We start from the raw sequence: 12751 nt of genomic DNA, 5'->3' as shown, positions 1-12751 counted from the left end.
GACTAGAACAGACTATAGGCTTGCTGGAAAGGAACAGTGTTAAGCAGTATTAATATGTGTGGTTAAGAGGTGGAGGTGTGGTTGTGTGGACAGCAGCTTCATGGAGGTAATTCAGCTAGTTTTGGTATTACTTACAATTAAGGGATGATTTAAATCAGGAAACATGCAGCAATGTAAACCTGTGTTAAGTATATCATTACCTGGAGCACTTACAGCTGTCTGTGGCATCTCAAACAGAAAATGGGATCTGAGTAAGCCAAAAATACTGATGATATGCAAGATAATGAGCAGAAACGGACACAGTCCTATTAGATTATAAATTAGATGTGGGAGAGGAGAGAGAGATCTACGTCTTTTCTACTTCTTTTAGTATCATAAACAAAGAAGTTCATGACTTGAGTGCTGTGCAGTAACATTCCAACCTTATGATCAATTTTAGGAGGATCTACTGTTTAGCCTTAGACATTATTTTTCATAAAAGCTGAAAAGAGATTAATTGTCCATCAGGGGGAGAAAATCATGCAATGATGACAGAGAAGACAAAGAAAATGAAGGATAACCTTTATTATTTAGATATAGCATGCCATCATAAAATGTTAATTAGGATTCCTATACTTTTCTGAGGTAAAACAGAGGTTTGGGCAATTTTTTTAAATAGGTGAAGTAACTGAGGAAGAGTCAGTATTTGACTTTTACTTATGGCTATAAAATTTCTTAACATTTATGTTTCTCTGTTGAGTTCTGTGTTAAGCCTTCTCCAAACCTTCAAGAGCCATGTAATTTATTTCTCCCATCAATTTATTGACTTCGCTATTAACGAAAAAGTCTTTTGCAAGAAGGTAGGCTGGTTAGATGTTGCCCTATCATTAAATTCTAGGTATTCCAGGATTCTAGGTAAGTAAAGTTCTTAGTAAACTTGATTATTTACTATTATTTTAATTTTATATTACCTGCAAAGAGGGTAGATTCAGACTAGATACAAGGAATAAATTTTTTTACAATGAGGGTCATGAAACACTGGAATGGATTGCCAGAGAGGTGGTAGATGCATGCACTATCCCTGGAAACATTCAGCATCAGGTTGGATGGGGCTCTGAGGAACCTGATCTCATTGAAGATGTTCCTGCTCATTGCACAGGCATTGACTAGATGACCTTTAAAGGTCCCTTCCAACCCAAACCATTCCATGATTCTATGTTTTGTTGTAATATTGTGATATAGACTGATTGATCTTTCCTCCTCTAGGTTTTCTTTAATCTTACACATCAATTTGATACGTTCAGAAATGCATGTCCTTCTATCACTGAAGCAGATCTGAGATTTACAATGTAATAAAATAGGCAGTTGTATAAACTATAATTGCTGGTTAAAACAGTACTTAGAAGGTGTGTGTCCAGCTTCTCAGGTCAAGTGACTTCCAATTCATGGTCTTCTAAAATTGCTTGATGGGACCCTTGAAGACTGAGTCTTGATAAAGTCAAGAGACATGGGTGGCTGTCTGCTGTCATCTTGAGCGATCAATAGACTACACTGTCTAATGTGACAAACAGTCAAGTATAACTAAATTGATACTAAACTTATGTACTAAACTGTTACAGATTTAAAGCATATCTGTAAATGAAAGACCGCTGCCTATTTCCAATTCATAAACTAGTATATATGGCTAGTATATAAGTCTGCAAATGTGTTTTGTCCTTACTACATTTCTTTGCATTAACGAACTGTTTTTTTTCCAAGACAAGCTTTCTGTTTAATTGAAAATTCTTTATTGTCAGAAGTAAAATATTAATTTTTATCTAGGAAACAAATCATTACTGTTATACGCATTATGATTTAAACTTCAAATAAGTATTGTTATTTCTGACAAAAAAAATAGAGACAAAGCTATACAGTGTCTTAGGCAACTACATAGAAATAGACTTCATAAAAACCCATCATGATATTAAGGAGATGGTTATAGATAGTGAGGAAACAGAGAAGAAACTCTGTTAGTTAACACTGATCTTAGTGAAGATAATAATGATTTGAGTTGTATCTTACAGTGTGAGGCAGGAGTTGTTCTAGTCAGCATAAGAGTAGATTTTCCGGGAGTGTAAATTGATATTGAACTTATCAAAAGAAAATATTAACTAAAATCAGATGGATGGGTGAAGGAATGAGGATTGGGGTTGTTTTTCTTCCTTTGATTATGAAACCTGTGAAACTGTGGCTCTGTCTCCAAAGGCACGGCATTTAAGAGAGCATGATAGCAATCCCTTCAGAACATCGTACAGGAAAAAGTACTGCACTGGAAAGGCAAGACAAATTAGTGGGGGTTTTACCTCTCACAGCCCTGAAAGCAAACTGCAAATTAAAAATAAACCTACAAAATTACTAGCACACTGTGCTGCCAAAATATGATTTTCCCATTAACCAGCCTGTTTTGTCCTTTGTCCTTCATCATTTGCCAGAACCCCCTACCTGCTCCATAACTAAATGCATTTAACCATAATAGCAGTAGTCTTCATTTTACCTCCACAGGGTAAACGAGGTCCATTAAGGAAGGTGGAGTTTTAGCATATGTAACCTGGAATCTAAACCTAACATTTAACAATAATGTTAGCTTGATGAAACCTATTGTCCATAGTGTAATTAGGAGTCATTCATTCACAGTCTTATTCTTACCTTTTGTTTTTGCATTGACCAGTAATTTTTTTTTTTTTTTTCTGGAAAATTGCCTTTAATCTCCACTTAAATTCTTTCCAGCCAGTCACCATGCCCACTGAAGTAAACATATTCCATATACCCCCCCATTGCATGAATTCTTACCCTACCCTGTAAAGCTCAAACATTCTAGCAGTAAATCAAACTCTTGGTTACCAAGACTGCCTAACATGGCCCGCAGTCAGAAAAAACATTAAACTGTAATCCTTGTTTTATCACATATCAATATTTTCTACCTCAGATGCCATTCATCTCTCCTAACCACAAAATATAAGATCTAGTAATGAATTTATCTTCGTGCTGCCTGAAATCCTGTCCCAAAAAGGAACCTGAAAGAATGACTGTGAAACTTTAAAGAATACCAAACATATCTTTTCCTAAACCATTTTAAATTAGATCACTTTATGCACAGATATTTTAGTGGTAATATACCTTTTATTTCTATAACTACCTAGTTATATAATAGTTTTCCACAGCTGCCTTGACTCATTTAGTGCAAAAGATAAACCTGTTCTGGAGATTAATAAGGTTTGTGCAGTAAAAGAGTCTGTTGTCTATCAGTTTACTAACTCATTCATTAGAAAAGTTAAAAACTGAGGGAAATTAAGCAGGAACTGATTTCAGGAAAATGAGATGAGGAGCATCCAACTAACACCTCTAATCTGAGCAATTGAAAAGCATCCTGGAAAGCTGTGTCCTATTTCTTTGGTTGGCAGGGATCGCTGAAATGGAACCTTTCCTTGTTGTTTTTTTCCCAGAATTGTGTTCCTTTCTGCAGTAGAGTACCTGGAGCTGTGATTTGCTTCAGTGACAAGCAAATGTGCCACAGGTGAAAAACATTGTGCTCGGAACACTTTGTATGCTGTAAATTGTTAAGTACGCAGGCAAAGAATGTCCAAACATCTCTACCTAAACACTTGTTGACTAAAAGTCCTCTGTGCATCAAATTCTTTTTCAGAAAAAAATCCAGAGTTTTTCTTTATTGTTTCACATGAATACTAAATGCATAAGGCAAAAGAAATACTGAGGAACTATAGTGTTATATAAAGGAAACTGTAGCCCCATAAAAAACTTGATAAGGAAATTAAGAGGGCTGTAATGAGTAAAGAGTTGAACAGTGTGCAGTAAATAAGACATAAGGCCCTATACCAAAAATTGGTGACAAAACAAAATCTAAATGGCTTTGAATCAGATAAAGGTTGTGTATACTGTGCGTAGAGGAAGTCTTAGGCACTTTGAATTAGAAATTGTGTTGCACTGTGTATACACAAGAGAAGCAGAATAAAACGTTATAATCAATCTTAATTATTGCACTTTCCAGTTCTAGGACGCCTGAAATATTGTATTCTATATCACATAGACTTGCTTATGCTGTAGTTCAAAAGTAATCTATATGTGTCATTTCCCCGTTTGTAATTCCTGTTATAAATAAAAGAACGAAAGCCTACATCAAAGTCTTAATTCAGAAAGAAAAGAAAAAAACATACCTTTATTAAGAAAATCGTGCCCACTGACTTGCAATCAAAGTTATTAAGTATAAATATGTCAGCACTTATGTTAAATGGCAGATGTAAGTGGCATCTGGGAAGTACACTATATAGTCCCTATATATAGATACACTAGGTATCTATGCTATACTTTTTGTCTAAAAAACAAGCTAACTTTTTCCAGTACTCAAAGTCCTTCTGAATGCTTGTATTCACATTTGTGTAATACACTTGAAACTAGTATATAGTAAAGAGTTGGGAACCATTTTTTCCAAGCCCCAAAATCTATGACAATATCTAAATTGCCAGTGCTAGAGCTGTTGATCTCCATTTTGAGTCTGCTTTCCCTAAGTTATTTTAGAAACAACAGACACATATTTTAATAGATTTTATTCATTTCATTTTTTAATGGATACCAGATTTGTCACCTCTCAAGAACAGGAACCCCTGGTAACTTTCAAATTAGAATGTCATAGAATAAATGTCATGTACGACTAAGACATGATTGCAGTATGTTTGGATCATTTTGCTTTCTATCATCAGCACACAAGAGGGACACATTATTCAGACACTGGTATGATACATCTCAGAACAGAATGAAAATTGAAGGCTTTATCCCTTCTCCTGTATCAGTAGGAATAAATCTGAACTTTAGGAAAGAAAAAAATATTTAAGATGATAGGGATGGGGAAAACAAGTAACATCTGATTAGGGAAGCAGTAAACAGTCCATTTTATTTCAAGGTTTTGATAAACCATTTTTATTTAGTTCACCAAAAGGTTTTAAACAGTTGAAGGGTATCAAGGGAAATACAATGGTATCCATTTGCGATGTAGAAGCTATAAAGAGTATCTGGATTACTGTTGTTTTTTATAAGGAAAACAGAAAAAGTAATTAAATTGTTAGAAGATTGACATTTCTAGGAATTAAATAATGCAAATTTAGATTAACAGTACCTCAAGTCTATTGAAATATTTAAGGGTAGTTCTTTCCACATCTCTAGTTTATGCATTGTAACATACCTGCAGCTATGGAGACTTTCAAAGTTTCCATTACATTTTTTCCTTGTTACAGCAAGAAAGAGAAAACTGTGATTCTCTTGAACTCAAAACAAAAGCTTAAACTTGGGATAAATTAGATGTTCCACAGACTCTTGATAATATGTATTCATGGAACAATTGAAAAGCAATGATTCCATTTAGAAAAGGTCAGCTAGATACCTATGTCCTAACCAGTATATTACAATATTTCTAAGGAGCACCACTAGCAGAACTAAGATTCTTTGATTCTCATTCTGAAGGTTGTCAGGTGATATATATTTACCCTTTTACAATGCTGGGCAAATCCCTCTATGGATTGTCATAAGTATATATATATTTGTATCTTAAGGTTAGTAGATTCTCTCAGATGTGGGAGAAAAAAAAGGGAGAAAAAAGTCATGTCTCAGAAAAAGAATCTTTTTTTTTTCCCTTGCATTCCCTGCTTCTGTAACATTTATCTTTCCTAAATAGAAGGCTGCCTTGTAGGAGGGCCTAGCCACAGCTTGGAATTAATCAGCCTATGCAGAGAGCAGGAGCTGAAGTACTTTGAAATGCATAGTGGGATGTGATTTATATTTATATTGCGGCAATTTTCATAATTCCTGTTCATCTTCTTAAACTCCGCTACTTCATTACAATCTGTGTATTCATTCCATAAACAGCCTAAAAGGTAGGCCTAGACAGTCTTCATGAACTTTTCAAGAGCAGCTATGTGAGGGATCCATCAAGGCCAGTTAGATGATATACAATAACCATTGTTCCATAGGCTCTCTCCAGATTAAGAAGCAGGTGCGCACCTTAATCTGTTCCTGGTCTCCCCAGAGTTGACCCTGGAGATGGATGTGAACACTTTGTGACACTCTTCTAGCTTGCAACCTGTTTTTTCTTCATGTAAAAACACGAAGCTTGACGGAGTGGTGGGTGATAAGAGGAGTTAAGAGCATATTTGGGTGCATAGTCAGGTCTCATCATAACGTGGGTTCATGATGTATTTGGGATATATGTTAATGCTGGGAAATCCAGAACTGGCCCAGGTACGCCATTTTGGAAAGAACAAGGATGTCTTGAACAATATTGGTGGACTTTCTGAGAAGACAAAGCCAGGTTCTGTGAGGTCTGTGACCTACCTACCTTTCTTTCTTTCTGTCTTTCTTTCCTTCTTTCTCTGACTTTCCTCCTTTCTATCAGAACTGTGTAGATCTCTCTTGTTTCTCCCAAGTCTGCGTTTCCATCTGAAAAGGAATGTCTGAATTAATTCAGAAGGAAGCTGCGGGTTGTTTAATATTATGGACAACCAGGGAACTAACACACAGGAAAAAAGCAAAATAAACCATTGCAGAGAAATTAATTGAAGGCCTTACAGGATAAAGTTTCTGCAGCACCCTGCTCTGGGGCATGCAGAAACCCATTTTACTTTCACAAGCACAAGAGTTTTCCTTAGCTAAATTGAGGCAAATTATATTAAATCTTTGGACGTTTGTCCATGACTAATAAAGTCTCTGTTAATGAGTGGTTCACAAGTGAATAATTTAAGTTGCCACTCCAAATTTCTTCACTATATAAAACTCTATCCTTTCCCCACACCCTAGAACAGCTAATACAGGTTCTTTATCCCCATTTTTAATTCTCTGTGTCTTGCTTCTTCCTCTAATTATCTCCACTTTACATAGTGGGCAATATTCTCTGGTTTACAGTATCAGCAAGCAGTTAAGGTTCAAGAAAATATAATGGGAAGTGCCAAGGAACTTTAATAATACACTGTGATATTGGCTTATTATACAATTTAAGGTTGCCCAGTCTTCTACACTCTGAATTACATACCATGTTTAAGTCTGAAATGTAGTTCTCATGCTATCCCCACTATTACTCAGGTTGTACAGACCAATATAGAAGCTGCGTCTGGCCTGTTCATAAGCTGAAGGAAACAGAACTGTATTATAACTCCTTTGGTATAATATTTTCTGCCTTTGGTTTGCTTGTAGCACATCACAACACTTCTTTAAAAGCTCTCTTGACTCCTGTACGTTTTATGGTCTTTTTCTTGCCACACTTTCAGAATTTTTGATTTTGTCTCACTTACACAGCTCCTTTGTTCTACCAGTCCCTTTGGTTTTACATTCCATTTCTCATTCCCAGCTTTATTTTATATGCAGTGGTTGGTTTTTTTTTCATTAACACCTACTTTGAACTATCTCTGTGCTTAGTGTTAATGAGAATTTGCCAGTTCCATTAAAAACAGGAGGAGACACAGCTTAGCCCTCCCCAAAATTCTAGTCTTTATTCTTCAAACTGAGTACTGAAAAAGTAACCAAAAAAATTCCCTGAAACCCACAACTCCCTCCAAACATGGCCCAATTTTGTAAAGTCAGGCTTGCGTTATTCCAATATTGAACATCTAGCTAAAGTTTGGAGATCAAATTCATAGTAAAGGATTTTTTTTTTTAAATGAATGGTAATATTTAAATAAAATCTTCATATTTGGGATTACTACTGAACTTCTGTCAGAAAGCCAGACTTGGCAACACTCTTGATCTGTGGGCTTTACCCTTTTCACTTACAAAATAAGACAGGGATCTTTGTATGTGCTCTGACTTTGGGATAGAAGTGACTTGAGGCTCATACCCTAGCTGAAATCAGTGTATCTCGTCAAGAACTGAGATGCTATCTCCAAAAGTAATGAAGCCTGTTTCTGATTTTGCATAAGCATACAAAGGTGTTTTCTCTTAAAAGAACACTCTAACAACAAAAATAAACTTTCTCCCTCTCTTTGGGATTTGTACAAGAACAGGAAATATTAGGGTGATAGAGCAGGTGTGTGTTAAATATGATGTGTCATGTGCTAAGGAAAATTTTTTCCTTTGGAATTGTTGCTAAGATGATGGCTCAGTACAAATGTTCATGCTGACTTTCACATTGACTTGGAACAAAAAGAAAGAGAGAAAAAACCCCGCTTGCATATCTGTTCTGTTCTAGCCTTGTCTAGTTCGAACAGCTTCTAGCCCTTTCAACACTGCTAATAGTCTTATCCTTTATAAAGCCACCCTAAATCATGCTTTATTTGAGCTGAAGAAAAACAGAACCACCTGAATTGCCAAATGGGAAAATTGTCGAACAGTTTATTTTCAAAATGGTTATATTATTAGCAGTAGTGGTAGTATTAGACATCGTGATCAATTAATGCCAGTTGTCAAAATATACCTTAAGACTGTAGAAATGTGTAAACCACAAAGAGGCCAGAGCCAAAAGAGCCGGTTGAAATGGAATGACCTAAATTAAACTTGTTGCATTCCAGGAAGACACAGAGCTCTCCGTATGTAGCTCCAATTAGAGAGCTCTGAATGACATTGTTTTGTGCCAAGTCATTCAAGCCTACCTTGCTTCTTAACACCAAAAAAGTATGTTTATTTTAATATAGTGGTGTTCAGCAAGTGTGAAATACGTTTGCACCTAGCCTAAGGATCAACAGTGCTTGTGGTTTGTGTGTGTATTTACGAAATCTATGCTGCATATGTGCATTTCCCTACTGACAACAAGAAGAGTTTGCTGTATTTAAAGAGGTTTGTGCTGTGTGCATTTGAGGCTATGATAGCAAATTAACCTTCAAGCTTTTGGTTACCTACATTTTGAAAGTAGAATATATTGGAATTTTGAAATCAGATTTTTTTTTCTAATTTAGAACTTAAATTCTGACTAAAAACATTCTTTTAAAGTATCTATTTAAAATCCTTAGAAATCTTTAATTTTGCACAGTGATGAATGCTTAAAAGTACCAATAAAAGATGAAAAATTCACACATTTTCATAAACCAATTAAAAGAAAGTATATGTAAAGCCAGAAATATCATCCCATTTTCTAGTAAAAAGTTGAAAAATATCGAAAAAGGTTTGATATACTTATCTATGAGGTGACAAGTGAATTACAAAAAGAGATATTTTTTTTTGTTGTCTCTGTCTAAAACAAAGCTTATGATTGACAGTGACTGAGAACATTTCTCTGTGTGTTTTCTGTTTTCTCATACCTTGGGTGGAAAAAGATTAGGACTGAAAAGAGGTTTTTACTTTCCCACATAATAGCTTTGGCTAGGAGACCGCATAAATGTTTAACCTATGCACTTTCATCACATTCTTTAAGCAAATGCTCACAATTGTGCATCGCATCTTGAAATATTTTTTAATAGCCATTTATCTATATATTGCTGCTTTGCCATATTTAGTTATCACGAATAGTATTATTCTGTTGGTAGTGGTTGTGGTAGCTTCTTTGGTTTTGCCTTTTCTATTTCTAACCCCCTCTCACCTGCCTTCCCCCCACCTCGTGCATACTCCTCCCTATCATCCCCCCGTCTCCCTGCTGCAATCGATAAGGAACGTGTACTCCCATCTGTTCAGAACGAACGGAGGCCAGACCAGATGTGACCTGTGATTTACCAAATGGGACGCAAACACAAGGAATGCTGTCTGCCATCTGTTGATGCAGAAACCAGTAGAGCTGGACTAGCACTTCAGCAGAGCTCTCCCACTGGGAAACTGCAAAGGAAACTCATCTGTTTCATTTTTTTTCTCCTCTTCTGACCTGACAGTTCCTCTGCACGAAGAGTGTCTTGCAATGAAGCTGTAAGAGTTTACATCTAAATGGCTGTGCTCTAGGGAAAATAAAAGAAGGCTTTTTACAGCTTATACTTTATATTTCTGCCAGAAACAGCAGTACAGAGATGATACTTCTCTCTACAGCAAACTGATACATGAAGCTGCTTTCTGAAACGGATAGGGGAAATAAAACCTCTGGTTTTCCTTCCTCTCCTCTCTCCTTCTTTTCAGTGCACATGAAAGGGTCCTGAGAGCGCTGAACGAAATGAAGCAGGTGTTAGTTACAAAAAAAGATCCTTGTCTCCACTTCATTCTACTTCCAAATTACCCCACCAAGGAACATCTGGTTTCTATTCTAAAAGAGGAAATGCATAACATAGGGACTGATCCTTGTGTGTGATCTAAGAGGATCTTTGGTGTATTCTTGTGCACTGATGCAAAATTTTAACATACGAGTTGAAAACACGAGGGTGGTTTGAAATGATAGTTCAAGGCCCAGCAGTTCAAACCATACTTGATAGTAAGTTGGAATACAGAACCATTCATATCTGGGGACATTTTTCTTTTTTTAATTTAGTCAGTGTACTCATGACTTCAACTGCATAGAACCTGACAACATTTTAAAGGCCAGTAGCACTTTCAGTGCTTTTTAGATCTCTTCTGTGTTTTATGTAAACAGAAGCGCTAGACCCAGAAGAGATTTCTATCCACTTCTTTTCACATAACTTGGGCAGAGGAGCAGTGGAGTAAGTAATTCACTTCCAGAATCCAGTTTTACACCTCCAAGAATTGTACACAGGCAGTTTTCTTATAATGGCATGGATTCCAAATTCTCCGCCTGTGCTGCTACCTGCTATTTTTGGCTTATCTATTTTTTGAACTGCTGCAGCCAGAGGAGTCTTAGACTTTATGTTCCTTGAAGATATCTTTTTAATCCTGTGTGCAGACCGATTGCAGCATTTCACCCTGATACGGCTATTCCTGTATCACTATATTAGCAGTTTTATAGACAGCAACTCCTGAATGTTGCATTTGTTTAAATTAACAAAAGAAAACATGTTCAGAAAAGACAGAAAGATCTTTGGTAACAATGTTTACAGCTTGATTTTTTTTATTTTATTTTATTTTTTATTTTTTTTAATGCTACTTCAATGTCCCTAAATGATTAGGAGGTCTACAGCAAGTTCAGATTTGATACTCAATTATTCATCCACCCTGTTCAGGAGACACACATCAAAATGATTGACTCCCTCTTTGTAAAATGTTGAAGGAGATGTCAGATAGGTGTGAGGGGGAAGCTAAGCAGCTTTCCTCAAACAGTGATGAACCAGTTTCTAAGCACATAAAAAGATGCCATTTTAAACTACTCACCTGCACAACCTCCAGGGATCTGTCTTGTGGCGTCTTTTGAATCTCTTTGGTTTCTCTTTTTTTTTTTTCCTCTGTGACACTGAGAGCAGAATACCTGAAATGCTGTGTCAGAGAGGGAAACTTTTGCCAAAAGATAAATCTACTTGCTTCTGCCCTATTTCTGTTGAAAGGCAGTGATCAGTCATTAGCAAGCAGACTGCCAAAGCCACTTTAGCAAAGGCAGAAGCCTTTCCAAATGGGAATTAATGGGGAAAAGAAAATGATCTTTTCATATTCTCAGCTCTAATAATGCATGGCAATCTGTCTCTAGGAGGGGTTGGGAATCAATTAAGCATGAATGATGTATAGGAAGGTGGAATGTGACCTTAACAAGTTGTCTTGTCTCTTGTCTTGATGTTTCCATCTGTTTTGTGCAAAGAATATTCTGATAATGTGGTAAGGAGGTAGATATGATTTCCGAGGGAACAGTCATTATGGGCCACTATCTTCGTAGACCTGATAAGTTTAATCCAAGTTGCCTGGGAGGTAAGAAGTCATAAAATATTTTATCTGAGGCAAGTGCGAAAATACTCATAAACTCAAAGGTTAATCACTGCACCAAAAGAACAGATGAAGGAGACAGGGCAGTTTTATGTGTCTCAGTGTGATGTCCTTAATAATCATGATGCCCGTTTGCTTTAAGTATGTCTCATGTATTTTCTTTTGAAAGCCAAATGGATAGACAGAGAAAGAAATAGAGGGCTAGTACTATCACATGTTAAACAGTTATGCCTTTCTTGTATCGCATGTTCGGAGGATTGCATTACAGCGTATTCTAATTCATTCAGTGACTGACCAGTATTCCTTTCCACTAAAAATGTAACTTCCTCCTGTGTGAATTGTCATGGATAAGAAAAGAAATTTGAAAGATTGCAGGTTAAGAGACACAGATGTGCCCAAACTGAAGAGATATGGTCTGGATGTTTAGACTATAAGTTGGGGGGAAAAATGTCTGAACTATCAGGCTCAAAGGATAGGGGTGAAGGGTTCAAATTTGGACAGGTGGCCACTTACAAGGACACTTCTCATGGGGGCAATGGTGGTGCCAATATTACTTTAAATCATCATTAGCATCCTGGACAGTAGGATAGACTGTATCCTCAGCAAGTTCATAAGTGACATTAGAATACCATTCAGGAGACAGCCTGGAGAAAAGGGCTAACTGAATCCTCACAGAGCTTAGGAAAAACAAAAGCATTGTTGCATCTCTGCACAGCAGTACAGGCTTGGGGTTGATTGGCAGGAAAATAGCTTTCCATAAAAGACATAGCAGTCTTGGTGGACAAAAATTGTGCATAGATCAGCAATGCGCCCTTGCACCAGTGAAGGCTAAACTCAAGAGTGCAGAAAATAGGTCAAGAGGAGTGATTATTTCTCCTTCTTTGGCACTTGTTGACCAAATTTGGAGTATTGTATAAAATTTTAGGGCTGTCAGTACAAGTAAGATATTGACAGACTGGAAAGAGTCAGTGGAAGGCCACCAAGGTGTCGAGCCAGAGCCAGAGCACCTGATGTATAAGCTGAG

This window comes from Charadrius vociferus, unplaced genomic scaffold (assembly GCF_000708025.1).
Source record: "Charadrius vociferus isolate BGI_N301 unplaced genomic scaffold, ASM70802v2 scaffold102, whole genome shotgun sequence".
In the NCBI taxonomy this organism is placed as follows: Eukaryota; Metazoa; Chordata; class Aves; order Charadriiformes; family Charadriidae; genus Charadrius; species Charadrius vociferus.
The sequence above is the reverse complement of the archived record's forward strand: the minus strand, read 5'-3'. Positions refer to the sequence as shown.